Source organism: Rhipicephalus microplus, chromosome X (genome assembly GCF_043290135.1).
Source record: "Rhipicephalus microplus isolate Deutch F79 chromosome X, USDA_Rmic, whole genome shotgun sequence".
NCBI lineage: Eukaryota > Metazoa > Arthropoda > Arachnida > Ixodida > Ixodidae > Rhipicephalus > Rhipicephalus microplus.
Window position 1 is genome coordinate 414,457,495 of NC_134710.1, and position 27,761 is coordinate 414,485,255.

The following is a 27,761-nucleotide window of genomic DNA, read 5'->3' on the forward strand; positions in this document are numbered from 1 at the left end:
ATCTACGGTGTCTCTCATAATGCTATGGTAGTTTTGGCACGTTTAACCCAACATATATATCAATCAACCACTTAAACAAACTGAAATCTAGATTCACTGCACAAGTATATACAAGAGAAAAGTTAGAAACACCATGAAATAGTAAACCACATGGCAGCCGTGATCGTGGGCTGTCGAACGAGTGTTTTCGTATTTTTGTGTCTCGAGGCGTAAGTTTATTAGGCCAAGAAACACGGGATATACCTTCATGTATCTCCATTTTAGTCAGTTGCTAAAGAAATAAAACGACAAGATTAACAGCAGAACTTGGCGGCAATCAAAGCCGTCCGTGAAATAGCCAACATGGCACAGCGCTCTCGTCTGTCTCCCTTGCGCCTTCCTTCGGCGAGAGAACAAAATCTATTTCAACCAGGAACTGGCTAGTTTGTAAAGAAATGTTGTTCAAACAAAATTTGTTCTCTCGTTATTGCGCGTTTACGTATACTCAAACACTCAAAGCAAGAAGCTTGAAGAGCTCGCGAACCCATCGTAAACTGAAAGGGGGTTTCAGCTGTGATAGTCAGCATGTAAAGCACTCGGCATATTCTGAACATTCCTGACGTGATGACTACGATTTTCCGCGACATACACTGCCACCTAAATGAACGTGAATTTTCGCAAATTATGGCATAAAATCTACTTTTGTAAACTATTATATGTCGTGCTATACAGCTGCAGGCGGCCGCAGAAAATTCACGAATATTCACCTCTGTAGTGCTTCATTCATGCAGGTACGGGGCCAGAGCCTAGGGACGATCGTGATGCGTACAGAAGAGATTCTGTGGAACCTGTGTTGTTTTGTGTCGCAACGACGACGCAGGAAAGCCATGGAATATCACTCAGTTCGGACGCAACCCGTCTGTTGTGCACCGGACTGGAATCTGGGACCAAACATTTTCGTTTGCGGATGTCTATTGGCAGCTGACCTTCACAATAGCACAACGTCAGGATCCAGGGATCCTCCTTGTTTTCCGCACCCTCCTCACACAGATGGCACCAAGCCCCATGAAGATCTGATTAGCCTCCATTTTCTGTACGTATGCGCTTCTAGGAAAGCTTCGCTACAAGTTACGTTCACCCTTCTGAGATTACTGACTCAGTGCAAAAGGAGGTCAAATACATTAGCTGTAGTTCAAACGACGGCAACTATACATCACTCTCTGAAGCACGGAATCACGGGTTAATCAATGCGCAAAGCCAAGTGGGTTGAGAAGCAACATTTTCTGCCCGCGTTTGCCGCAAGAGGGCATGATGGGTAAAGCTTTGCCAAAAGAGACGGTTGCTGCTCTGAAGCATCAACGCGGCCGAATGCTTCATCTCACTTTTAGGGCACAGAATAAATCTCATCAAGGGGCTCTTCTCTTTAAACAAGGACAGATTACTCTCACCTCTGCTGCAACGTGCAGTTTTTTAAAAACCCCTAAGAAGTTTATAATTTAAGTCGCTCCGAGGTTGCATGACAACTTATCCAGTTGCATGCCAAGTTGCATGCCAACTTGCCAATAGTTGCATGCCAACTTATCCCTCAGTAAACGCTGCATCTTGCACACGCTTTCTCACAGTAGCTGTTTTTTGCAGAAGGCAAACAGTAGAAGAAGTAAGAATAGCATCTTTCAGCGGTTCAGAGTTTGAACAACTCGTAGCAGAAGTCTTACCATGTCACAAGTCTAAGGAAGGCTAATTTAAAAAAAAGACCTGTCTTCCTCAGCCTTCTTAGACAGCGCTGCCCGTATCGCGAAAGCTGCGTCAATCTCTCCAATAGACGCAGTCTCCATTACGTAAGCAAGGAGGCCTGGTGTATTGTAGACACGCCGAAAAGCGTCTGCGCAGCGCTCGGTCTGTTTGGTTCCTATTACGAAATGGGCAGCACACATTGACATGGCACGGTTTCGACGCAGCAGATTCTGCACGACGTTGTAGTGAGGCGTGTAGAGCACTTCCGTGTGATGTATCCAACAGAGAGTGGTATTTGCTTCGAGAGTGTAAGACAGAATGCGCAAAAGTTCATCAATGAGTGGCGATTCGTTGTCGCAAAAGAGTGCGAATTCATATAGCGTCTTATTAGCAGAGAGTTCGCCTGCCAATACACGCGCGTCTTCCACGTTGGTAACGAGTGCCCTGTCTACGTGCAGTTTACGGATACTTTTGCTACTGAATAATGCTGCTCGTACTATTCGCCGAACGGCCACATTTGTGATGGGTTCATTCATTAGCAGTTGTAGACTCCTTAGCTTGGTTGCTCGCTCCAGGTAACGTACGAAGAGTCTGTGTGTACTCACTAAGCCATCAAAGGAGAGGCTCAGAGAGAGCTCCGTTGTGTGGGTCCAAAATGGTAACAGCGTCAGCGACTTACTGAGGAGCTCCGAGTTTTCTGGATGAACGGCGTTTATACGGATGGATGAAAAATTTCGACATGTAATTACCGCCTCAACAGGGTCGTGGACGTTCAGCTGGCATTTAAAAAGTATTCTGTGCGTTATGCCGCACTCTCGTATCATTTTGCAAATACTCGGCGCGTCTTCACTACGCAGGCCAAGCACCGTGACCTTTCGCAGGGTACTATTCCAACGAACTGCCTCGAAGAAGTTCTGGCATTCCTTTGTGGATGAATTGGAAAGGTTGATGGTCATTAGCTGGATGTTCTGATTGTGAGGAATCGTGCTTGCAAGCGAAGTAATGCTTCCGGTGTCATTTTTTATGCACTCTACTTTACAGGATTGACATCTGTATCTCAGGTAACATTGACACAACTGTCCTCCACCTTCGGCAGGCATGACATTCAAGTTGCGCAAAACTTTATTATCAAATATAATTAGCGGCATTACCTCGGCGAAAACCTTGGTGTTGTTGAATCCGATTAGGTAAAGAGTGACAAGCTGCCGGGCATATCTGAGCGCGTCCAGAATGACCTGCAATCCTGGCACGCAGTCGAAGCAGCAGCGTTCTAAAATCAGGGTGCGTAACTTGCAATTAATGCCCAGGCAGGCAGCCAACTGGGTACAATGGCCCATGTAATCTCCCCGGTAGCAGAGACATAGGCTCAGCTGCAGCGTGCGGATTGTCAAGCTCTTCTGCAGTGCATTGAATAATCTGTCTGCGACACTGTGACATATGTGCGTACGAGCTAATGAAAAAGTCTCCAATGTCACTGTTTTGAATAAATAGCTGCACAGAAGTAACACACAGTCAGCGTTCAAGAAAACAGCCTCCAACCGCAAATTCTGAAGACGGTGGCCTGAAGGTAAAGCTCTCGCTAGGCTAACGAGCCCTTGGTCGCCCACAGCCACGGCACGCAATCGAAGCATAACAAGCGAAGGTACCTTGCGGGTTATTATGTCGAACGGAATACCGGTGAGTTCTTGGCGTTCATCAATGCAGATAGAGATGACGCAGAGGTGCTGCTGTAGAACCGCATCCAGCAGGTGCCACGCCTCAGGATTCTGACCACTCATAAAGTCCTGGCTCAGGCGCAAGTGGGGTGCTTGGGTCAGTGACAGTGTTCCAGGAGATGTTTCTCGAAGCTCGAGCTTGACCTGTCGCAGTAGGCCATTGATGTCGTTCAGTTGGCCAAAGATGGCGCACGTGCCGCCTTGGTTGTACGTGCAAGATGCGAGATTCTCAGCTAGATCCATGGAGAGAGGAGTGAACCTGTAGGAACAGCCAGCTGACAGCTGCACAAGAAAAGTGAAAATAAATAGAAGATGAACATTAGATGGTAAAGTACAAATACGTGCATTTCATTAGATTAAAATTGCTGGTAAAAACCTAATAATACTTGTAATAACGAGCATTATGGTATGATTACTCATCGAAATTTTTAGCACTTAGAATAAAAAAAGCAGTTCGTTTCAGCAGTCTTCACGTATGTGAGCTAGCTGTAAAATATGTAGCAAACATTAGCCCAGATAGTTGGTGCTCTAAATGCGTGGGCCGTTTGGTGAAAAAGCGAATTACATCAAATTTGAAAACTTATCTGATGGGAGTAGCATTGCATGGCATGTCCAGCTCATAATTGAAATCCCGTCAGCCGCAAGACGAAAACAGCCAATTTATATCTCATCTTGCCACGTGCCATTCATTCGAAATGATACAAAATAACTTCAAATCTGATAATGATATGTGGTGTATAACGTCCCAAAACTACCATGTGATTATGAGAGACGCCGTAGTGGAGGGCACCAGAAATTTGGACCACCTGGGGTTCTTTAACGTGCACTCAAATCTGAGCACACGGGCCTACAACATTTCCGCCTCCATAGGAAATGCAGCCGCCGCAGCCGGGATTCGATCCCGCGACTTGCGGGTCATCAGCCGAGTACCTTAGCCACTAGGCCACCGCGGCGGGAAACTTAAAATCTTGTTGTGAAAGAATATTGTGAATGACACGCCCGTAGACAAGAAATTTTTTTCGGGATGGGTGAGGGTGAGGGCACTCGCTGAGACTGACTATATTAGAAAAAAGCTTATCTTTTTTGTTTGCTTTCAGTAACATCCCTGTATCGTGGCACCTGTAATGTAATTTGCTGCGAATGACTTTAGGCGTTGATGTCAATTTATTTTGTATCTGCTACATGAGCCTATTGAATGACATTCACACCTTACGACATTCGCTTCTTCAGTGTGTTTGCCTACCTCATGGAAGAGCTACATGCGTTTTCTCGTCCACAGGCGCATGACAATAATTACAATATCGACATCTTAAAGCAAGTGGTCGTTTGCGTGACAAGCGGATGATCTACCACAAAGCCACGTACAACCAAGGCATCTTAAAGCATTGAACATCTGTACATTGTTAACAATGTACAGATGTTTTTGTAACGTATTTTTTATAATTTGAGGATCCCAAAGTTTTGCTTTTAGGAGTTAAAACGCACTAGCAACATCCTGTTTCTAGTGCGTACTTCGAATACTTAGTGCATGAAACCTCTTGAAATTCGCTATGCACCCACTACGTGTTCCTAAAGGAATAGGCGCAGTAGCGTGTGTGTCTTTTGTAGTGGGGTACCGGCTTTCACCCGTGAAGCCATTATGATAATCACAAATTTTGACGCGCGTTGGCAGTGGATGCTTGTACCACTCGTTATTACTGCACTATTTCATGTCGCATTGTAAAGCATGTATACAGCACACGTGTGTTTGTGAAGCATGAAAGCTACTTTCACTGCGTTTTCAAGCAGGGGAAGTTCTTCTCACAGTTTTCACAAGCAGAGGCGTGGTTTTGTGGTTGATCATCAGCTTGTCACGCAAACGACCCTATTAGATCCCCACTTCTACCCAAACAACCCTGATTCAGTCCCCAGAATTTTCGTCGTTTATTTTATTTGCATCGTTCTCAATTTTTCGGTCATAAGATGTTGAGTTTTCGTTCACAACCAATGACGCTGATACGGACGCCGGAATTTCTGTGAAACGGGCCCTTAAACACTATCATGTTAATATTTCGGTAACTTTTACTGTGCAACACGATAGTGGAAGCAATATGGGCAGCTATATTATCTTTTCCAGGCTCCGACTTCACGCTATAGAGCCTTCTGTCAGCCATTTTACACACTCTCGCTGTTTTCGTGCCGTGTCGCAACGTTAGACTCGCTTGTAGCACAGAACGCACAAATATGTTAGACATTAATTTAGAAAAAGTGTTCTCAAGCCAATATTCCCAGATGCCGACGTAAAGAAATTGGCGTGTAGGCGCCCCTCCAAATTCCTCGCCATCTCTGATCTATATCTACAATATCAAACTTCAAGCTCTTCATTCGGTTCTGATGCATCGTTTGTAGCAGTTTGAGAGCAATTATCGTTCGAGTGCAATGAATACAAGTTATCGCGTCACAAATTCCTTGACGTTGTCACGGTTTCAAATATGGCCGAATGCAAGTTGTGAGGGGCATTAGTCTTGCCTTCGTAGAGGAATTTTTTTTGTACGGATGGTGTTTTATCACATCGCAGTATATTTCCAACCAACCGGATAATTTTCTCTAAATCACATGCGTGTATTTCAAACTTTTGTGATCTTAGCAACCTGCCGATAAACATTGACATGAATTGTGTGGCAGGGGTAAAAAACGCCTCCCTCCATAAGAATTTCGAGTAGCTTGCCTTGCTACAAGCCGGGTCAATGAACATTAGAACATTCAGTGATTCGCTTTGAACGACATTGATCAAAATTTCTGAATACTCCAACTTCAAAACGTATTCCAAACTTGTTAGGACGTAAAATGAAGAGAAAACTATAATTTTGGAACATGATTCACTATGTTTTAGCAGTCAAGGTGACCAATACCTTAGTGGGAATCATGGAATGAAGCTGTTTTGAAACAGTTGACCCACCAGAGCACTGTTATCGCAATCTCCCGGAGTGGTGGTAAAGGGGCTAAAACACTCGGCTGCTGACACCAGGTCGTGCGATCGAATCCCGGCTGCAACAGTTGTATTTTCGATGGAGGCGGAAATGCTCTAGGCCCGTATGCTACAATTTGGCCACACGTTAAACAACCCCAGGAGGTGCAAATTTCCGGAGCTTTCTATTTCGGCGTCTCTAATAATTGTATGGTGGCTTTAAGGCGCTAAGCCCCACAGATCAGAGCATGCTATCGCCATCTTGCGTTGGTCGCAAGGAGCAATTATGCGTCTTGAAATCTGCCGCTACTTCCATGCCCCCGAAACAAGCTCACCAACGGCAAATACTGGAAAGTCGCTCACTCCTCGCTCTAAGACTGACCGTGTTCGCCACGACCATAGTGCGCTTCTCGATTGTCTAGCATGTGCGAGGTCCACGTGCACACTATTCTCGTGTTAACGCTGTCAGAGTGGACGGTGGCCCCACTGTGGTAGTGTACTAGGTAAGGTACTCGGCTGCTGCACCAAAGGTCACGGGATCAAATCTCGGCAGTGGCGGCTGCGTTTTTATTGATTGGTATATGAGGTTTAACGTGCCAAAACCACCAAACGATTATGAGGGATACCGTAGTGGAGGTCTCCAGAAATTTCGACCACCTGGGGTCTTTAACATGCACCTAAATCTGAGCACACGGGCCTACAACATTTCCGCCTCCATCAGAAATGCAGCCGCCGCCGCCGGGATTTGAACCCGCGACCTGCGGGTTAGCAGCCGAGTACCTTAGCCACTAGACCACCGCGGCGGGGCGCGGAAACACTTGCCTTTTCATGCAAGCGTTCATGACCAGCGCAGCGCGATAAACGCTACGGTCCTTCGAATTACTTATGTATGCTTTTTCTAGTAAAATACACATACTGTCGTGACAGGAAACAATAGACAGGAACTCGAAGTGCCCCGCAGTGGTGGTCTGGTGGCTAAGGTACTCGGCTGCTGAGCCGCAGGTCCCGGGATCAAATCCCGGCGGCGGCGGCTGCATTTCTGATGGAGGCGGAGACCCGTGTGCTCACATTGGGTGCACGTTAAAGAACCGCAGGTGGTCGAAATTTCCGGAGCCCTCCTTTACGGCGTCTCTAATAATGATATGGTGGCTTTGGGACGTGAAACCTCACAAGTCAATCAATCAATCAATCAGGAACTCGAAGTGTACAACTGTTTACTCAGCCACAGCAGCTATTCACTTCTTCGCTCTCCTCTACTGCCACCAACACAGTGTGGCATTGCCCTCTCACCAAAGAAAAATAAAAAAGAAGCGTCGCATGAAGGCCATGGCTCCAAAAAACAACGAAAGGTAGCTAAAATATCTGCGTCTATTGAAAAAAAGGACGAGATGAAAAAAAAAGAAGCAAGAAAGAAATGTAGAATTGTCTTGAAGGCAAGTGCCACATCACAAAGCTCTTGACTTGCAGTGGACGCGAATAGAAAGGCTTCATCCTGGAGACATGAACCACATCCGAAGAGCGTGGTCTACGAGAACGATGCAACGTGTTTGGTGGGACAACTTCGTAGTTCACTTCCCCGAGGCGATGAAGAACTCGGTAGGGTCCGAAGTACCGACATAATTTTTCTAAGCTTCCACGTTAACGTATAGGAGTCCAAACCCAGACTAGGCCACCAGGTTCGTATATAACTGCTTTGTGGTGGATGTTGTACCGGCGAGCATCATGATTTTGCCGCGATAAAATGCGAAAGCGCGCCAGCTGCCGGAAATCTTCGGCACGCAGAACGAATACATCTGCGTCCAAGGTAATCATGTCCGGCAGAGTTGGTTGCAGCGTGGTGTCGAGCAATGTGGTGACGTCGCGGCCGTAAACCAGACAAAAAGGAGCAAAGCCGATGGTTTCTTGGAGATCTGTAATGTAGGCAATTGTTATATACGGGAGGATTTCATCCCAATTCTGATCTTTGACGACATACATCGAAAACATATCTGCAATCGTTTTGTTAAGGCGTTCGGTTAACCCGTTATTCTGCGGGTGGTACGCAGTTGCTGTGCGGTGCGTCATGCCACTCATCAACAGGATCTCTTCGAGCAACTGCGCTGTAAAAGCAGTGCTACAATCTCTGATGACGAGAGCGGAGCACCGTGGCGGAGAACGATGTTCTTGATAAAAAATTTAGCCACCTCGAGACCAGTTGCTCCTTGGGCAGCTTGTGCTTCGCAGTATCTGGTTAAATAATCGGTGGCAACCACAATCCAGTGGTTACCAGCCGTAGACTTCGGAAATGGGCCGAATAAATCCATCTGGACCTTTTCAGGAGTTGCGTTAGGGGGTCGTAAAGGCTGAAGCAGACCGGCTGGTTTCGTCGTTGAATTTTAGCGGTGCTGGCAGACTGTGCATGTCTTGACGTAATGCCGGACGGTTTTCATAAGTTTCCGTCAGTAGTATTTGTCCTTGATCCGAGCCACAGCACGCGCGAAGCCAAGATGACCTGACGATGCCTCGTCGTGACGAGCACAAAAAATATCATCGCGGAGAGCAGCAGAAATGACGAGGAGGTAAACATTTTTCGTTAGATGAAAGTGGCGCTTGTAGAGGATGTATCGGCGTAGACATAAAAATGAAAAATCTCGCGCAAACTGACGTGGGGTTGTGGGCGACGTCGCTCACGTTATTTGAGCAGTGGTTGTAATTGTAAGTATTCGCGTTGCTGCTCAGCCACGTTTAATGATGCGAGAATAGCAAGGAAGCTGAAGACTTCATCCTTGTCTTGTGCAGTGACTTCGACGGGTGCGCGGGAAGACAGTCAGCGTCGGTGTGTTTCTGGCCAGACTTGCAAACCATTGTTATATCGAATTCCTGCAACCGAAGCCTTAATCCTGCGAGGCTGCCCGAAGGAACTTTCAGATTCGCTTGCCAGCAGAGAGAGTTGTGGTCACTGACGATTCGGAAGGGGCGTCCGTACAAGTACGACTGAATTTTTTATGGCCCATAGAACCGCCAGACATTATTTTTCAGTCGTAGAGTAGTTCATTTCCGCAGATGGCAACGTGCGGCTAGCGTAGGCGATGGCGCGTTCCACGACATCTCCATTTTGCACGAGAATAGCTCCGAGGCCAATTGATGATTGATATGTGGGGTTTAACGTCTCAAAACCACTATATGATTATGAGAGACGCCGTAGTGAAGGGCTCCGAAAATATCCACCACCTGGGGTTCTTTAACGTGCACCCAAATCTGAGCAAACGGGCCTACAACATTTCCGCCTTCATCGGAAATGCAGCCGCGGCAGCCGGGATTTGAACCCGCGACCTGCGGGTGAGCAGCTGAGTACCTTAGCCACTAGACCACCACGGCGGGGCCTCCGGGACCAAGGTTACTCACGTCAGTGCGGACGTCTGTGTCTGCTTCGGTGTCGAAGTGACCAAGGATCGGTGGAGTGTAGGCGTTGTTGAAGGTCGCGGAAAGCGTCAAATTGTGTGGGGCCCCAGACGAAGGTAACGTCGTACCTTGACGAGTTGTTGTAGAGGGTCGGTGATTTAAAAAAAATGGCACGAAGTGGTGCTAAAAGCACAAAGGCCCTGAAATCAGCGTACATCATTCTTTTTTCTCGGTATTGGGAACAAAGCAACTGCCATAGCCTTCTCAGGATTGGGGCGAACACCACTGCTGCTGACATTGTGGCCAAAGAATCTGAGTTCCTCTTATCCAAAATAACACTTTTACGGTTTCAGAGAGAAGCCGGCAGTGCGAATAGCCAGAAGAACCGCCTGAAGCCACTCAATGGGCTGTTCAAAAGTCGTCGAAAAAACGACTACGTCGTCTCAATACGCTAAACATCTGTGCCACTTCAGGTCACATTAAACTGTGTCTATCATTCGTTAGAATGTGGCTGGAGCGGAGCACAGACCTAAAGGAAGAACTTTGAATTTATACAGACCGTCAGGTGTAATGAACGCTGCTTTTTCTCGGTCCCATTCAGTCTGCCAATAACCACTATGGAGATTCATGGAAGAGAAGTAACGGGCGTGTCGCAGGTGATCCAAAGAATCATCAATACGAGGAAGAGGATGTACGCCTTTTTTTATCTTGTTCAGTTCGCGGCAGTTGACGAAGAATCATAATGAACCATCTTTATTTTTAGCCAGACCAACAGGTGGCGCCCAAGTACTAGTCGACAGTTGAAATACGTGATCATCAAGCATTTGTTTCACTTGATGACGGATGGCATCCTGCTCCTTCTGCGACATGCGGTAAGCATGTTGACGCACGGGTTGGACGTTGGGCTCAGTGATAATTCTGTGCTTCATTACAGTGGGCTGCCGTACTTTGGAAGTAATGGCAAAACAGTCACTAAAGGATGAGAGGAGACTGAGGATCCTTGCCCTCTTAGGTTCTTCTAACTGGCGATTGACGTTGAGGCAACTAGTCACGTCAGTCGAAGCTGTTTTCAATCGAGATCGTCGTAATCGAAGGAAAGGCGTCCAAATCATCTAATGCTTCCAAATAAGCTATGGCTGTGCGTTTCGCAAAATGCCTGTATTCACCACTGAAGTTCGTAACTAAAAGCCTAGTCTGGTCATTTCAGAGTTGAACGAGACTTCGAGCAATGGTGACTTCCCGATCAAGCAAAAACGCCGGGTTACTTTCGACGATGACCGTAATCGACTGCTCCCGTGGACACTCAACAATCACGAAGATATTACTGTGAGGTGGCAACGTGACACAATCATCAACTACGCATAAAGCCACGCCACGATGTTCCTTCTCGATGTTGGAATCTGGATAAACAGTTAGCAAAGCAGACAAAGAAATTACGCAGATTAATTATCACTCCATACTCTTGCAGAAAATTCATGCGTAAAACGACCGACCGAGAACAATTGGGCAGTACAAGGAATGACCCTACAAAAGCCGACGCACAAACCTCAAGCCTGGTGGTGCACCTTTCTATAGGGGATACCAGGTGTCCTCCAGCGGTGATTAGTTGAGGGCCATCCCACGTTGTCAGCACTTTGTGTAGACGGGTGGTCAATGAAGCACTCACCACCGAGTAATCAGCTCCCGTGTCAACAAGCGCAGTCACCGGATAACAGTCGACGGAAACGGTAATGGCAGTGGACATTCTGTAGGCGGTTTCAGAAACAGGCTTTAACGGTACGTCGTAAGGCAGCGGCGGAGCGTATTTGCCGGTTCGCGTGACAAAGGCCTCAACTCCGTAGGCCGCCGTATTCACTTTCCCCAGCGTGGGCTTGCGCCACTGGCACCAGGGGACCCAAAGGCGGGTCGGGCGCGGTGCGTTGGTGCGGACGAATGGGGTGATGGTGATAGTGACTGTCGTCGTGGTGGGACAGCAGCGTGATGACTACCTTCCAAATAAGCCGCGATTTCTTGCGGGCGCTCACCTTAGCGTGGACAATGGGCACCTGGGTGGAATCGGCGTAGGCCTATTCGTTGGTGGTAACACTCGCGGTACATGTGTCCAACTTCGCCACAATGGTAGCATAAAGGACCATTGTATTGTGCACGCCAGATGGTTGACTTCAGCGGGCCAGCATGAAAATCATCTTGAGAAGACAGGCGATGAGCTGGACTTGGAAAGCGTCTGGAGGTCCAGCAGGTGGATGAGCAAAATGTGTCATCGACGGCATAGAGACGCGTAGGGCATCCGCATAGGAAAGCGTGGAAGGTTCGACTCGCGATGGTGGTGAGGAGTGAACGAACTGCCTGATTCCGTTACGAACGACGCCTGTAAGAGCAGCGCTACTGGGAGGGGACACTAAATGAGGTTTCGAAGTTCTTCACGTACAACTTGCCATATTAGTTATGTGAGGACCTCCCTGTTATCACATCCTGGTACAAGTGAGCACGCAGTAGACATGGCCGTCTGGCGCTCCTGCTGTGACAACCGCTGCCGAAGCATGCGCTCCATAATTGTGGCCTCACGTATGAACTCCGACACAGTCGTAGGAGAGTTGCGCACAAGCCCCGCGAAAAGTTGCTCCTTTACGCCTTGCATTATAAGGCGCACCTTCTTGCCTTCTGGCATGCGTGAGTCAGCCCGTCGAAACAATCGCGTCATCTATTCCTCGAGCGATCCATGGAGACTGCGCAGAGGAATTCCTAAGCCTGGGCGCCGACTGGGGACACGCGTGCGAAACCTCGTCGATTACAACAAGCCAAGATATAAATGCCCCATTTCCTTCGGATTTCTTCAGCGGGCACGTCGGCTGGTATCCATCCAGCACCATGTTAAATCCACTCCTGTTTTTCATGCAGCTTGCTCTGATCGCCTCGACTACCGAAGCCAGCACAGCGAACATGGTATCCACGCCTGTTCCACATCAATTCATGGAGACTGCGCGGAGGAATTCCTAAGCTTGGGCGCCGACTGGGGACACCCATGCGCAATCTCGTCGATAAAAAAGAGCCAAGGTATAAACGCCTCATTTCCATCTGATTTCTTTAGTGGGTACGTCAGCTGGCATCCAGGAGCACCATGTTCAATCCACTCCTGTTTTTCATGCAGGTTAGTATCAATGCTTCCACAACTAAATCTAATGTCCTTTGCCTTGTCCAGCTGACGTGCCCACGTAGACTTACTGAATTGTACTTTACTGCCTGTGACTTCGTCTTGTTACTCATGATATGTGGTGACGTCGAGCCTAATCCAGAACCTACCATTCAGCAGGTTCTAGCTGAACTGCTTGAGGGCCACAAAAATATTCAACAAATGCTGGAAAATATTGAGGCCAAACTGCAGAAAGTGGATGAAGCTACATGTGCGATAAATCAAATAAAGAATTTGACGCATGACATAGATTTACGAGTTACAGTTTATAAAGAAAGCTTGTTGACCTAGAAGATCACAGCAGGCGTAACAACCTAATTATTTGTGGTATAGCTGAAAAACCAAAAGAAACGTGTGAAACGTGTGTTCACTGATAAATTAGGTATAAAAGTTACTTTGGCAGAAAAAAATTCAGATTGGGTCGGACTCAACCTAACATTCATCGACCGGTTATTATCGAACTGTTCGATCACCGTGAGAAATTAAACATACTAAAACATCGCTTTAGACAAGAGGGCAGTCTACACTGTATCGGAAGACTACTCCCCTACTACAAGGCAAGCACGCAAGAAACTATGGCAAAGCACTGCGGAACTTCGGAGGGTGGCTCAGATGGTCAAGTTAATCTCGAACAAAAGTTTGGTGAAGAACTATTCACTTGGAATGTTGCGCATGACGAGAGAGTCCCGGTGCACGATAGCAGAGATAAGACAAACAGAAGGCAAAGGAAGCAACGAACTGACACCAGACACAATGAATCAGAAAACCTAACGCTTCTGTGTTTTAACGCTCACAGCCTTGTAAATAAGTTGATTCACTTCAGTTGCCTAGTACAGTGTCATAGTCTGTCAATTATATGCGTCACTGAAACCTGCCTTATTGACTCCACTTTTTAAACGAATTTCTGCCCTCTGGTTACTCGGTTATTTGAAACGACAGGTCGTGTGGTGGAGGTGGTGGCGTTGTGCTCTTTATCAAAAACGACTTTGAATATACAACACTGCCTGAACTCTTCGAAACAGAGTCTGTATAGTGTGGGATCAGGGTGTGCGGCGTGTTTGTAGTGATTCGAACTGTTTACCGGCCACCAAGTGAACATGACCATTGCATATTGGCAATCACGGACTATATCGTTAATCAGAGACTTCTTGACAGCAAACTGATCCTATGCGGGGACTTCAATGTACCCCACATGAACTGGGAGTCCTTCACCATGACCGGCCATGACAAAGTTTTCTGTAATTCAATGATTGACTTCGCTGTATCCCATGATTTTACTCAAGTTGTTCAAAGTCCAATAAGAGGTGGTACAATCCTGGACCTTGTGTTCGTTACAGCTGACCTATTGAATGATGATTCAGAGCGCGAGGTTGTAGAAGGTATCTCGGATCACAATGCAGTCTTTGTCCGATTCTCTATTTACTACAAACTTAAGAAACCTAGAATACAAAGTTTTTACTGATTTCTCACGTGCCAACGATGAAGGCGTACTTTCCCTGCTAGCAGCTTCTCATGAAAATTTTCTTCTTTCCAGCAACAGTTGTGGTGTTAATGAGTTGGTGGAACACTTTGGCACAAATGTGTCCAACCGCATATCTAAATGCATGCCATACAAATGCGTGAAGCGCATTCCTAAACACCCTTGGTATAACCGAGAAGTAATACAGTTTATTCACCGCATAAAGCGACTACGTCGCCGATGGCGCTCCAATCCAAACCACCAAATAAATTTGTGTACGTTAAAGGCAGCACTCAAATATGAAATGCATGAAGCTAGAGATTTCTATTACAATAACACGCTGTCAACGTTCATTAGGGAAAATACAACCAAAGTTTGGAAGACAAATAATCCACCCTCCAGGAGAACCTGCTCTTTCATTTTTGAAAACAAAATATGTTCAGATGCTCGGACGATTTCGGAGGCCTTCAATAGTTATTTTAAGTCTGTTTTTACTGCTGATGTCGGCAATGTTCCTTTTTTTGTCACACCCTCTATATCGGTAGCTATTTCGGATATTGAGATAAGATGCTCTGGAGTTCAAAGGCTTCAGTACAGAATATGCTCTCATGGCACAGAAAGAGTACATTTATCAGCAATTCGAACAGGGAAACGTTGTGTTGGGGTTGTTCGTAGATTTTACGAAAGCTTTCGACCACATTAACCACAAATTACTTATAGAAAAACTGGAACGGTACGGTATTCGGGGAACGGCGGGATCATTAATACAGTCTTATTTGCAACACCGTAATCAGATTGTTAGCCTGGGTGGTTGCAATTCCGATTCTTTGTCAATCGTTGCAGGAGTTCCACAGGGAAGCATTTTGGGACCTTTCCTCTTCAATATTTACAATAATGATATCGTGAACATCTCCTCTAACGTAAAATTTATAATATATGCAGATGATACGAATATATTTTCAACAGGAAAATCAGTGAACGAATTATTAACATATGCAAATCTACTGCTGATTAGATTAGAAAAATGGACAAGAGAAAACGGTCTAAAAATAAATGTTGCAAAGACTAAGGCTATGGTATTTTATGCTAAAAAAAGTGGAAATTGTAAAACAAACGATCTTTTTAAATTCCACCCCTGTCGAGATAGTCCCTTCTCTTAAAATATTAGGAGTAATATTTCAAGAAACATTATCATGGGATCACCACATACACTTCTTAGCTACGAAGGTCTCTCAGGTAGTCGGCATTGTGTACCGAAACAAGCACTTGCTTCCTCGGAATATTTTGTTGTTAACTTACAATACCTTATTTTTATCAAGAATCAATTACTGCCATCTAGTTTGGGCTCTAACTTCTAAAGAAAACATCAACAAACTTCATTAGTTGCAAAAAAAGGTTTGTACGGGCGGTAGAAAACGTTCCACGTACTTATCATACTCGTTCCTTATTTGAAAAATACAACTTAATGCCAGTAATAAAAATGTATGATTTTCTTCTGTCCAAGAAATATAAGCAAGACATAAAAAACTCTAACCCGTTTTTAAAGCAGTTGGCAGATTTAATACTCAAACAGCCTAAGTATAATACCCGGAAAAATGAAGTGTGGACTGTTCGAACCTTTAGAACCACATACGGCTTTCAATCGTTCGGAAATAAACTTCCAAGGTTACTAAATGAACTTAGGGATAACGAAATTGACTTAGAAAAAAGCACCTTTAAACAACTGCGGAATCATTTCCTCCAGACGTCATGATCACTCGTTTCTGTTACTTGTATTTTCTAAAGAATGTATTTTTGTATTTTGTTTTTGTTTACGTGTATTTTGTATATTGCTTTGCGTTTTTTTACACGATATGTTTCTTGGTGTCTTGTTTGTTTTTTCTGTTTTAAGAAATGAGTATGCATTTGTGGTGTTGCCAAAGCAATAAATTAGGCATATTCTTTTATGATGCTTTTTTCTGTGTTTTGCAAGGCAAATGCGCCTGTATTTCACATTGCGAAATTATTTGTTTATAGGATTATATGTACCAATATGTTACACCTGTACAGTGTTGATTGCTCATTTTTGTCGTATACATGTTTGTATGATTCGCTCGAATGTACTACGCAAATGCTTCCTTTTTTAAGGCAAATACGCCAACATTTTTTGCATTTGAAATAGATTTTTTGTTGTTGTTGTTTAAGCATTAGACGTTTCGTTTTATCACACATGTACAGTGATGATTTCTTTCTTGTCATAGACCTGTTTATTTTACGCGTATGATCCCGAATGTTTTTATGAAAGTGTTACCGCTGCTGCGATGTGTTCGGGGAGGGGGAAGGGGGGCCTGCGGCCTTGTCAAGCTGGCATCACGCCAGCTTTTTTTGCAGGTCTCCTGCATCATGTATCCTTGATGCGAAATAAAGGCATTATTATAATCTCTTACTCAACATAGATATTGTCACGGGGTCGTGACGTGGCCGAAGACAGGAGACTTCGTGTTGGGATTTAACTGTTTATTTGGGCGAACCTGTGCACGGTAAGCGGAAAGTCCAATAACAACTGTAGTCTTGCACAGATAGCAGTCTCGGACTGATAGCGGCGAACGGAGCGTCGGCCTTCTATCAACAACTGACAAGCGGTGAAGCATGTCGGCATTTATACTCTTGCTGTCGAATGTTCTAGCGTTATCGCTGGTGGTGGCGTAGGTTCCAGAACAATCTGTACCGGTCGCACAGTGGGCGTGATCTTATCGAAATGATCTACTACAGTCCAGAACCTTCTCGAAAACAGCAGGCGCGGTTCGCGCTGAGAATCGTGTGGTGTTTTGGGACGATAACAAAAACTTGGGAAATGGAACGTGGCATTGCCCCCCTCTGAAAAAAGGCATCGCCCCGATGCTTTAACTAAAGATGAAGGTACAATAATAATGCAGGAAAGTACAATGAATAAATTACGATACAACTATATTACAAAAAAGACACTGTTTCAGTTTGTTAACGCGCATGAAACGGCTTGAGAAGCGCGACATGTACGACTTCAGGTCACGATCGGCGTCATTAATAGTTCGTGATGCCGTCGGGGACAACCTCGTAATCAAGTGGGCCGAAACGTCGAAACACCCTGTACGGTCCGAAGTACCGTCGCAGAAGCTTTTCACTTAGTCCACGTCGGCGTATCGGCGTCCACACCCAAACACGTTCACCGGGCTGGTATTCCACGAAGCGTCGTCGAAGGTTGTAACGGTGGCTGTCGGTCGTCTGTTGATTCTTAATACGGAGACGCGCAAGTTGTCGGGCTTCTTCGGCGCGTTGAAGGTACTCGCTCACATCGACGTTTTCTTCGTCGGTGACGTTGGGTAACATGGCATCGAGCGTCGTTGCCGGGCTCCTTCCGTAGACCAATTTGTATGGAGATATCTGGGTCATCTCCTGCACCGCCGTGTTGTATGCGAAGGTCACATGCGGAAGAATGGCGTTCCACGTCTTGTGTTCGACATCGACGTACATTGACAGAATGTCGGCGATCGTCTTGTTAAGCCGCTCGGTGAGGCCGTTGGTCTGTGGGTGGTACGCTGTTGTCCGGCGGTGGTTTGTTTGGCTGTATGCCAAGATCGCTTGAGTTAAGTCGGCAGTGATCGCCGTTCCTCTGTCGGTGATAAGAACCTCCGGGGCGCCGTGACGTAGGACGATGTTTTCGACGAAGAACTTAGCTACCTCGGATGCACTGCATTTTGGCAGGGCTTTTGTCTCGGCGTAGCGGGTGAGGTAGTCGGTAGCTACCACGATCCACTTGTTTCCGAAAGCCGACGTCGGTAACGGCCCCAGTAGGTCCATACCAATCTGCTGGAAAGGTCGACAAGGTGGATCAATTGGCTGCAGAAGCCCCGCTGGCCTTGTCGGTGGTGTCTGATTGATTGATTTGTGGGGTTTAACGTCCCAAAACCACCATTTGATTATGAGAGACGCCGTAGTGGAGGACTCCGGAAATTTTGACCACCTGGGGTTCTTTAACTTGCACCCAAATCTGAGTACACGGGCCTACAACATTTCCGCCTCCTTCGAAAATGTCGGTGGTGGGTTGCGTCGCTTACAGTCCCGGGCATGTCCTCACATAACGAGTGACGTCGGTGGTAAGACGTGGCCAGTAGTACCTTTGTTGTATCTTCGCAAGCGTGCGAGAAACACCGAGGTGTCCTGCCGTCGAATCGTCGTGCAGGGCCTGCAGGAGTTCTGGTCGCAGAGCTGAAGGCACTAAAAGAAGGTACTTAGCTCGAAGCGGTGAAAAGATTTTCTTTTGTAGAAGACCGTTTCGTAGAAAGAACGACGCAAGTGCGCGCTTAAATACCTTCAGGACTTCGGCAGTCCTGCCTTCCAGGTATTCTATTAGGGCCTTATGTTCCGGGTCGGCCCGCGGTCGTTCAGCGAAGTCGTCGGTAGTTATCGTTCCCAAGAAGTACTCGTCGTCCGGGTCGTCGGGTAGCGGTTGGTCGACAGGCGCACGAGAGAGGCAGTCGGCGTCGGAGTGTTTTTTGCCGGACTTGTAAATGACAGTAATGTCATACTTTTGAAGTCTCAGGCTGCATCGTGCGAGGCGACCTGAAGGGTCCTTCAAGGTGGCTAGCCAACACAAGGCGTGGTGGTCGCTCACAACTTTGAAGGGCCTGCCGTAGAGGTAGGGGCGAAATTTTGACGTAGCCCAGATGATGGCGAGGCACTCCTTTTCTGTTGTGGAATAATTTGCTTCTGCTTTGGATAGCGATCGGCTAGCGTAACTAATAACCCTTTCAAGTTCGTCAGCCCTCTGCACAAGAACGGCGCCAAGACCTACGCTGCTTGCGTCAGAATGTATTTCTGTCTCGGCGAATTCGTCGAAATGGGCAAGTAACGGAGGCGTCTGGAGGCGATTTTCAAGCTCCTGGAAAGCGTGTTCCTGTGGCGTTTCCCACTTGAACTCCACGTCGGCCTTGGTAAGGTTAGTGAGAGGATCGGCGATGCGGGCGAAGTTTTTTACGAACCGCCTATAATAGGCGCACAGGCCCATAAATCGGCGCACGGCCTTCTTGTCAGTGGGCGGCGGGAAGTCGGCGATGGCGGCTGTTTTTCGTAGATCGGGACGAACTCCAGATTTGGTAATCACATGCCCCAGAAACAAGAGCTCTTCGTATGCAAATCTGCACTTTTCTGGCTTCAGTGTGAGCTCGGACGTCTTGATGGCTTGAAGTACAGCTTCAAGGCGCCGAAGATGCTCGCCGAAACTCGAGGAAAACAAGACGACGTCGTCCAAGTACACAAGGCAAGCCTGCCACTTCAATCCTGCCAGTACTGTATCCATAACGCGTTGAAAAGTTGCAGGCGCTGAGCAAAGGCCGAAGGGTATCACCTTAAACTCGAAGAGGCCCTCCTGTGTTATAAACGCCGTCTTCTCTTGGTCTCTTTCGTCGACTTCGATTTGCCAATAGCCAGTCTTGAGGTCCATTGACGAAAAGTACTTGGCGTTATGGAGCCGATCAAGTGCGTCGTCTAATCGTGGGAGAGGATACACGTCCTTGTGATTTTGTTCAGGCGGCGATAATCGACGCAGAAACGTAGGGACCCATCCTTTTTCTTCACGAACACCACGGGGGATGCCCATGGACTCTTGGACGGATGGATAATGTCATCCCACAGCATTTCATCAACTTGTCTCTTCATGGCCTCACGTTCTCGCGTCGATCCCTGTACTGACTCTGACGAAGTGGTCTGGCATTTTCTTCGGGTATGATGCGATGTTTCGTGATTGGGGTCTGCTGAATTTTCGATGAAGACGAAAAGCAATCTTCGTATTGCAGGAGCAGAGCCCAGAGCTGTTCTTGCTTATCGTTCGGAAGTCTGGGATTGACGTTGAAAGCTATGGGAGGAGCTTGGTTCCTCAGAGCAGGTTCCGCAGAATCAGCGAGGGCGAAAGCACTGGTGGCTTCGACCATTTCTTCGATATATGCGACCGTTGTTTCTTTGTTGACATGTTTGTACTCATGCGGATTGCCTCCCCACAGCTCTGCAATTCCTCTTGCGACGCAAATATTTCGGGTGACCAACAGATGCTGACTGCCTTCAACGACGCCTTCCAAGTAAGGTGATTTACGAGCGCCGACTGAAATAATGACGCTTCAGCGAGGCGGTATGGTGACTTGTTCTTCCAGCACATTCAAGGCATGGTGTCCTGACGGCGTGCGCGATGGTAGTGCTTCTTCTGTGGATAACGTTATCGACTTTGTTTTTAGGTTGATGACAGCACCATGGAGGCATAAGAAGTCCATGCCAAGAATGACATCTCTCGAGCAACGCTGTAGGACTACGAAGTCTGTAGGATAAATACGGCAGTTAATGGTGACTCTCGCTGTGGCAGATTCCTGCAGGCGTTACGAGATTACCTCCGGCTGTGCGGATTTCAGGGCCTTTCCAAGCTGTCCCAACTTTCTTTAACTTCGCGCGAATGACCCACTGATGACAGAATAGTCGGCTCCAGTATCGACGAGAGCGGTCACCCTGTGGCCTTCGATAAGAACGTCGATGTCGCTAGTTCGCCGTCTCGCATTACAGTTAGGGCGGGGCGTCGGGTCACGGCTGCGTCGGCTTGATCCGCTGCTTCCATGTTGCGTCGTCAGGCTACGTACGGTAAGTGAGTTTTCGCCGTCAGGGCTTTGCATGGTAGGCATTGTGTTCGGAAAGCTCCGTCGCGGCGTCGTCGTCATCGGAGGATCTTCGGTAGTTCGTCGCACAGCAACCGCACCTCCACCGGTTGCTGCCCTTAGCTTCCCGGATACGGGCTAGGAGACCGGCCCCGCGTTGGGCCGGAGTACTGCCGGGGGTGCGGTGACATGCGGCAGCTGGGCGACGGCGAACGGGAAGGACTTCGGGGTGTCCATTGAGTTCCTGTCAGGTAGTCGGCGATGTCACGTGGTCGTTCCCCTGGCTGCGGACGTGGTGCATCGACGGCGAAGCCACGCAGTCCCATCTGTCGGTACTGGCAACGGCGGTAAGTTTGCCTGGCCTCGCCGCAGTGGTAGTACAGTGGGCGGTGGTCAGGGGTGCGCCAAACGTCGGTTTTCCTCGGCGCACTGCGCTGGCCCGCTGGTGAACGGTAGGTCGTCGGTGGGGGTGGTGGCGGCGGTGGTGTCTGGCGACGGAATTGCGACGGGGCGGCGTTTTGGCGTGGACGGGGAGGAGCGTTGTGGCGCACTGCAGCGGCGTAGCTGATAGTTTCTGGCTCGGGCAGCGGTGTTTGGGGAATTCAAAGTTATTGCCGAACTTCTCGCACAATGTCGGCGATCGAATTCACTTGAGGGTGCGCCGAAGGCAACAGTTTGCGCAGCTCTTCCCGCGCGATCACTCGTATTGTTTTACACAGGTTTTCGGAGTCACTGATTTGAGCAGCAGCGCATTCTGGAGTCAGGCGACGATTGTACTGTCTGGTGGGCATGTCAAGGGTTTTTTCGATGGTGGTCGCCTCGGATACAAATTCTTGGACGGTGTTCGGTGGATTCCTCATTAGTCCCGCGAAGAGCTCCTGTTTGACCCCTCGCATGAGAAAACGAACTTTCTTCTCCTCAGGCATGTCTGGGTCAGCGTGATGAAATAGGCGGGTCATCTCCTCTGTGAAAATTCCAACCTTCTCATTTGGTAGCTAAACCCGGGTCTCTAGTTGAGCAGCGGCTCTCTTTTTGCTGGCGACGCTCGCGAACGTTTGCAGAAATGCGCCACAGAAGACATTCACGTTCAGAGCGTGGACCCCCGATTCTCTAGCCAGGTCCTTGCGGTGTCTTCCAGGTAGAAGTACACACGACGGAGCTTTTCTTCGTTGTCCCAGTGGTTGAGGGCGGCCACACGGTCATATGTTTCTAGCCAGGTTTCCGGGTCTTCAGACGATGACCCATTAAACGTTGGTGGTTCCCTGGGTTGATGAATGACGATCGCGGGCTGGGACGCTCCGGTTGTCATTGTCGCTGCAGTAGAGGTCATGGCCTTGGCCTTTCGCGCCTTGTCTTGTAGAAGCCCGTACTCCGGTGGGAGACCTTGCTGTCGGCGGCTTGTTCGCTGCTCTTGGTAGGCGTGGGTGTCTTCTCCGCGACGTGTGCTGGGTTCACAGTTTGACGGGGGTGTCCGGTACATGAACGAAGCAGCACCTCCACCAGATGTCATGGCGTCGTGACGTGGCCGAAGACAGGAGACTTCGTGTTGGGATTTAACTGTTTATTTGGGCGAACCTGTGCCTGGTAAACGGAAAGTCCAATTACAACAGTAGTCTTGCACAGATAGCAGTCTCGGACTGATAGCGGCGAATGGAGCGTCGGCCTTCGATCAACAACTGACAAGCGGCGAAGCGCATCGGCATTTATACTCTTGCCGTCGAATGTTCTACGTTATCGCTGGCAGTGGCGTAGGTTCCAGAACAATCTGTACCGTTCGCACAGTGGGCGTGATCTTATCGAAATGATCTACTACAGTCCGGAACCTGCTCGAAAACTGCAGGCGCGGTTCGCGCTGAAAATCGTGTGGTGTTTTGGGACGATAACAAAAACTTGGGAAATGGAACGTGGCAATATTACTAAAATTGCTGGCCCGGACGGTATCCCTAACGCTTTTCTGAAAAGGTATTCTGAATGATGGGCACGATACCTCATAATTATGTTCCAGAAATCGCTTGACTCCGGACAGGTCCCAGCAATTTGGAAGATCGCTGATGTTGTTCCTATTTTCAAATCGTGTAAGAAGGAAATAATTTTTGACTACTGACCAATTTTATTGTTATCCACGTGCTGCGAGCTACTCGAGCACATCATTTACAAGCACATTATTCAATACGTAACTGACAACAATATACTTTCAGAGCATCAGCATGGTTTCCGCAGTGGTTTTTCGACTGTCACGCTAATGATCGAATTCACACATGACATCGCCTCATCACTTAATAACCACGAACAAGTCGGTGCCACTTTTAATGATTACTGCAAACCTTTTGACAAGGTATGTCATAAAAAACTTCTGCTCAAACTTGGTAACCTTCTTACAGGGACAAATGCTCACAAAATACTTGATTGGATTACAGAATATTTGTACCTGAGGAGACAGTTTGTTCGCTACAACCATGAACAGCCGTCACAAGCTCATATTTCCTCAGGTGTTCCACAAGGCTTTGTCTTGGGACCCCTTTTATTCATAATTTACATTAACGATGTCAATCAGGTTGTCATTAACACTCCAGTTAAGCTTCGCCTATACGCCGATGACTGTGTATTGTATTCCAATGTACCGTTAAACCCCACATATCAATCAATCATGTATTCCAATGTACGTAGCGTCAGTGACCAAGTTTTGTTGAATGATGTGTTTTCTTCCTTTTGCAAATGGAGTAAAACTTGGCAAATGGAGGTTAATTTTCAGGAAACTGTGACAATAACTTTTACAAATAAAAAGAAGCCATCGCAATTTAGATATGGCGACTCCAATCACACAATAAAAAAGTTTAGGAATTTAAGTATTTTGGTGTTGTATTCTCTCCAAACTTGAAGTGGCACAAACCCATTGATCTTATTTCTACAAAATCGCTTAAGAAATTAGGTTACCTAAAAAGAAAGCTAAAGGGCGCCACAAAATAATGCAAGCTTATAGCCTTCAAATCACTGGTCAGGCCTCTTCTTGAATATGCGTTTGTTGTGTGGTCACTGCATCTTGCAATTGACATAAATAAACTTGAGGCCATCCAGAGAAAAGCGATGAAATTCATTTTTACCGTTATGACCGTGATTTCTCTCCTTCTGTGCACTACCATGCTTTATCGCTAAACTGTTTAAAACACAGACGTATGTATGATTGGCTTACCATGCTACATAACATCACGCACAATTCCGTCCACATAGCCACACCCATTTCGTTCACCAATCATCCTACCCAAGTGACTCGCCGATACAATCCGTTGAACATTGTGCGAATCAGATGTTTTATTGATTGTTATAAATAATCTTTTTTTCCTGCACAGTTGACACTTGTAATAATCTGGCTACTACTTTGAAACGACTACCGCATGCGCTGTTTCTTGAACAAGTGTCCAATTATGTAAATTGATGTTCTTAATTTTGCTGTTCCGTTTGTTTGGTCATTTATGTTTTGTTGAACAGGTGTCTAATTATGCAATTTTATTTATTTTTTGTGCTGTTTTTGTTTGTTTATTGTAACCACTCCTGCAAGGTCTCAAACATGAGACAGCAGTATATGTAAATAAATGAATAAATAAATAAACAAATAAACAAATAAATCTCTTCGACAAACATGGCGACGCTCTCGTTTGGCATTTGAAACCGCGAAGAAACTGCCTGCTCCGCTCTCTCTTTCCGTTCGGGGTTACTGAACGCCTCACGAAGCTGCCGATGGAATTCCCGCCAACTTGTGAATGAAGGTTTGTGGTTCTCATACCACACTCTTGCCGCGTCTAAGAGGGAGATATACACGTTCTTCAACTTACGGCGATTGTCCCAGTCGTTGATGGCAGCGACCCGGTCGAAATGGTCAAGCCAGTCTTCGACATCCTCACCGGCATCACCATGAAATGGGTTGGGTGTGCGAGGCGTGTTGATGACACAGGGTACGCTAGCGAGTGGGTCATGCTCGGTTTGGGTTGCGGATGTGGCAAACATTGTCCTCACGGAACTTGCCAAGGGGCCGTACTGTGGTGGTAGTTCTTGAAGGCGGCGGCTGCTTCGATATATATCAGCAGACCCTGGTGCACTGGCGGTGGTTGCTTCTGGTTGAGAACTAGCAGGCATAAGACGTAGTACAGCACCTAGCACGTTCACCAGTCTCTCGCGAGAGGAAACGATAGACAGGAACTCAAGTGGCCGACTGTTTACTCAGCCACAGCAGCTAGTCACTTCTTTCATCTCCTCTTCTGCCACCAACACAGCGTGGCAATACATAATAGTGACGTGTTATGGTGCCTTATATACGTGCAATTATTGCTTTTTAATTGACAGTCGCACAAGTATGAACGCTGAACCTTGAGTAATATTGGTGGGCACTGCGGATGGGGTTGGCTGTTAGGAGAATAGTTTGGCCACTTTGGTGCCGTTTACAGTACCGTTTACAGTACCCTTAAGGGTAGATGAACAGAAAACTGACAAATCTACAGACATACAGACGGAGCAAAAAATTTTTGCGTCGAAGGTTCCCAAGAAAGACTTTCGTCTTTAAAAGTGGGGGTAGGCTTTAAATTACCGGGGATGAACAGCTGCGTCATTTGCACAATTGTGTGCCAAATATTTTCACCTGCGCCTCTTGCAAGAAACAATCTTTGTGCCAATCTCGCTTATTAGTGCCGTATTGCGCCACAGCATCGAAATTCAGTGAAAGGCGCCACAACTATCAAGTCGCGTGCCAAAACACTTGGCTTAAGCACCGTGTTTTCTTTTTCAGTGAAACGGCTTTAGATTCAGTTTCATCAATTTCTGCTCGCTCGAGCAGCAGCTGTGATCTTTACTTATAAGCATGCGATCGTGATCACTGGCACGCGCGCTATCTGAGCACCCATCATCGTGGATTGCTTGCCAACCCTTCTACATGTAGCATTTCAACGCGAAGAGACTGCGCAAGGAGTATTTCTCCTGGACCAAGCCATATTCCTTTACACGCGCGCATTGTAGAGTTACTTGATACCTTATCTCAAGAACGTTTCTCGTAGCCATATAACATTACAATTTGTTGCGATGGCTCTCGCTGCTTCACCCTTGTGGTGAAGCTGTGATCGTTTTTACAACTTGATGGGAGCGTTCAGAAACGAAAAAGGGATTATGATAACGGTGCCTGAAAGAAGGATGGTTTTCAGTTCCCGAAAAAACAGCTTAGCAAAGAAAAGCACAAGACTGCTCATCCAGCGCACACGCATAATCTCGTTCATATCGCCGCTGTGATCTAATATTACATGGTGGTTTATGACCACGCATTCACTTAAAAAAAAGGCGGCTGTACATAGCTCAGAAAGTAGCAGGTTTAACCGTATCAGCTAAGCAAACAGAGTGATAGCAACAAATTGCATTGCTATACAAAGTGAGCCTGGCGCCTAACTCGTTTGTATCTAATCTCGCATAAAAATGCTTGGGTAAAAAATACAGCTACTTCAGGAAGAGCAACCCATTATCCAGTTTCTTCGCGATGAAACCGCCGTGCGTATGCTCAATCATATTTGTGGTAGCGGCTGAGCTTGCAGCATATTGCTACTCGAGCGACATCTCACTCTCCTCTCCTGTCACTTAAAGCGCGTTGAAAATGGGCGAGTTGATTCCTTTATGTTTCAACAGCAAGCTGCCCGATTGCGGTGCTGTTATCACGTGAACCCTCTGAGCGACGGAGATGGGCAGACAAGTTTATCTCTGCTTCAGTCACGTTCGTCGCTTCCGCTCATGTGCTCTCACCCACGAGTAGACAATACATTGTACGAGTAGATATTGTTACGGAGAGACAAGAAGAGAGAAGTGTATCCACATTATTCATACACAATCACACTGATTGGATCAACAGCAGCCAAGATGCACAACCCGTTCCCAATGTATTCTTTCTCTAAGTCAGTGGCACGTAACATTACACTACGGGTGCGAAAACACCAATTGGGTGCATCTTAACGAAGGCTGTAGTGACAATGGCGACCATACACACGTGTCGGTGAGGTCAAGTATACGGTAGGGCTTCAGGCGCACAACGGGATCGGTGCCGGTGCGCGAATGAGTGGATGCGGAGGAAGACTGGTTTGGTCTCATACGTGACGTTGGTCATTTGGTGGCATACAGGGCATGGTCCGGTGTACGGGATTAAGATCTTTTCAGATAGTCCAACATGGCATGCTAGAAACCTAAGAAAGACAAGAGTTCCACGAAGAAAGTGGGCGTTTCTGTGAAGGCTACAATAACGAGACTAATAAACCATTTGCAAGCTAGTTAACCGAAGGCGTGCAAGATTAGCTTTTTAAGTGTACTCAGTAAGTGGGTGTGTGAGAGGAGGTAACATCTGTTATAGGAAACATTTGACTTAGTTCGAATAAGAGAAAAAGGACAAATAATCAGCCGTCTCGTGTCGGGACGTGTTATACTCAAACGTGACAAGAAGATACGCGGAATCCCAATCTTTCTGGTAGGCTGGCACGTACATTTCCGGCATGTCGGTAATCATTCGGTTCATCCACTATGTCAAGTCATTTGTTTGTGCATGTCAAGTCATTGTCATCTTTTGCTTGGTCGAGCCTATCTGCCACGGTCCGTTAAGAGATGATGCGGCACTCCATGCTGAAAGATAAAGTTGTGGATCGTGAATTCCACTACGTCGGTCGCGCAGCTGGCTGTAAGTGCGCGAGTA

The 27,761-nt window shown here is 47.0% G+C and overlaps 1 long non-coding RNA gene across 1 annotated transcript in view; it reads right to left on the reverse strand.

Annotated features, from left to right (window-relative positions):
• Positions 1–250: 250 nt before the first annotated feature.
• The window catches only part of LOC119161888 (uncharacterized), a 30,504-nt gene continuing 2,993 nt past the window's right edge, over positions 251–27,761 (reverse strand). The window contains exon 2 of the long non-coding RNA XR_012888079.1: positions 251–3,710. This is a non-coding gene — a long non-coding RNA (uncharacterized LOC119161888). The remainder of the gene's footprint in view (positions 3,711–27,761) is intronic.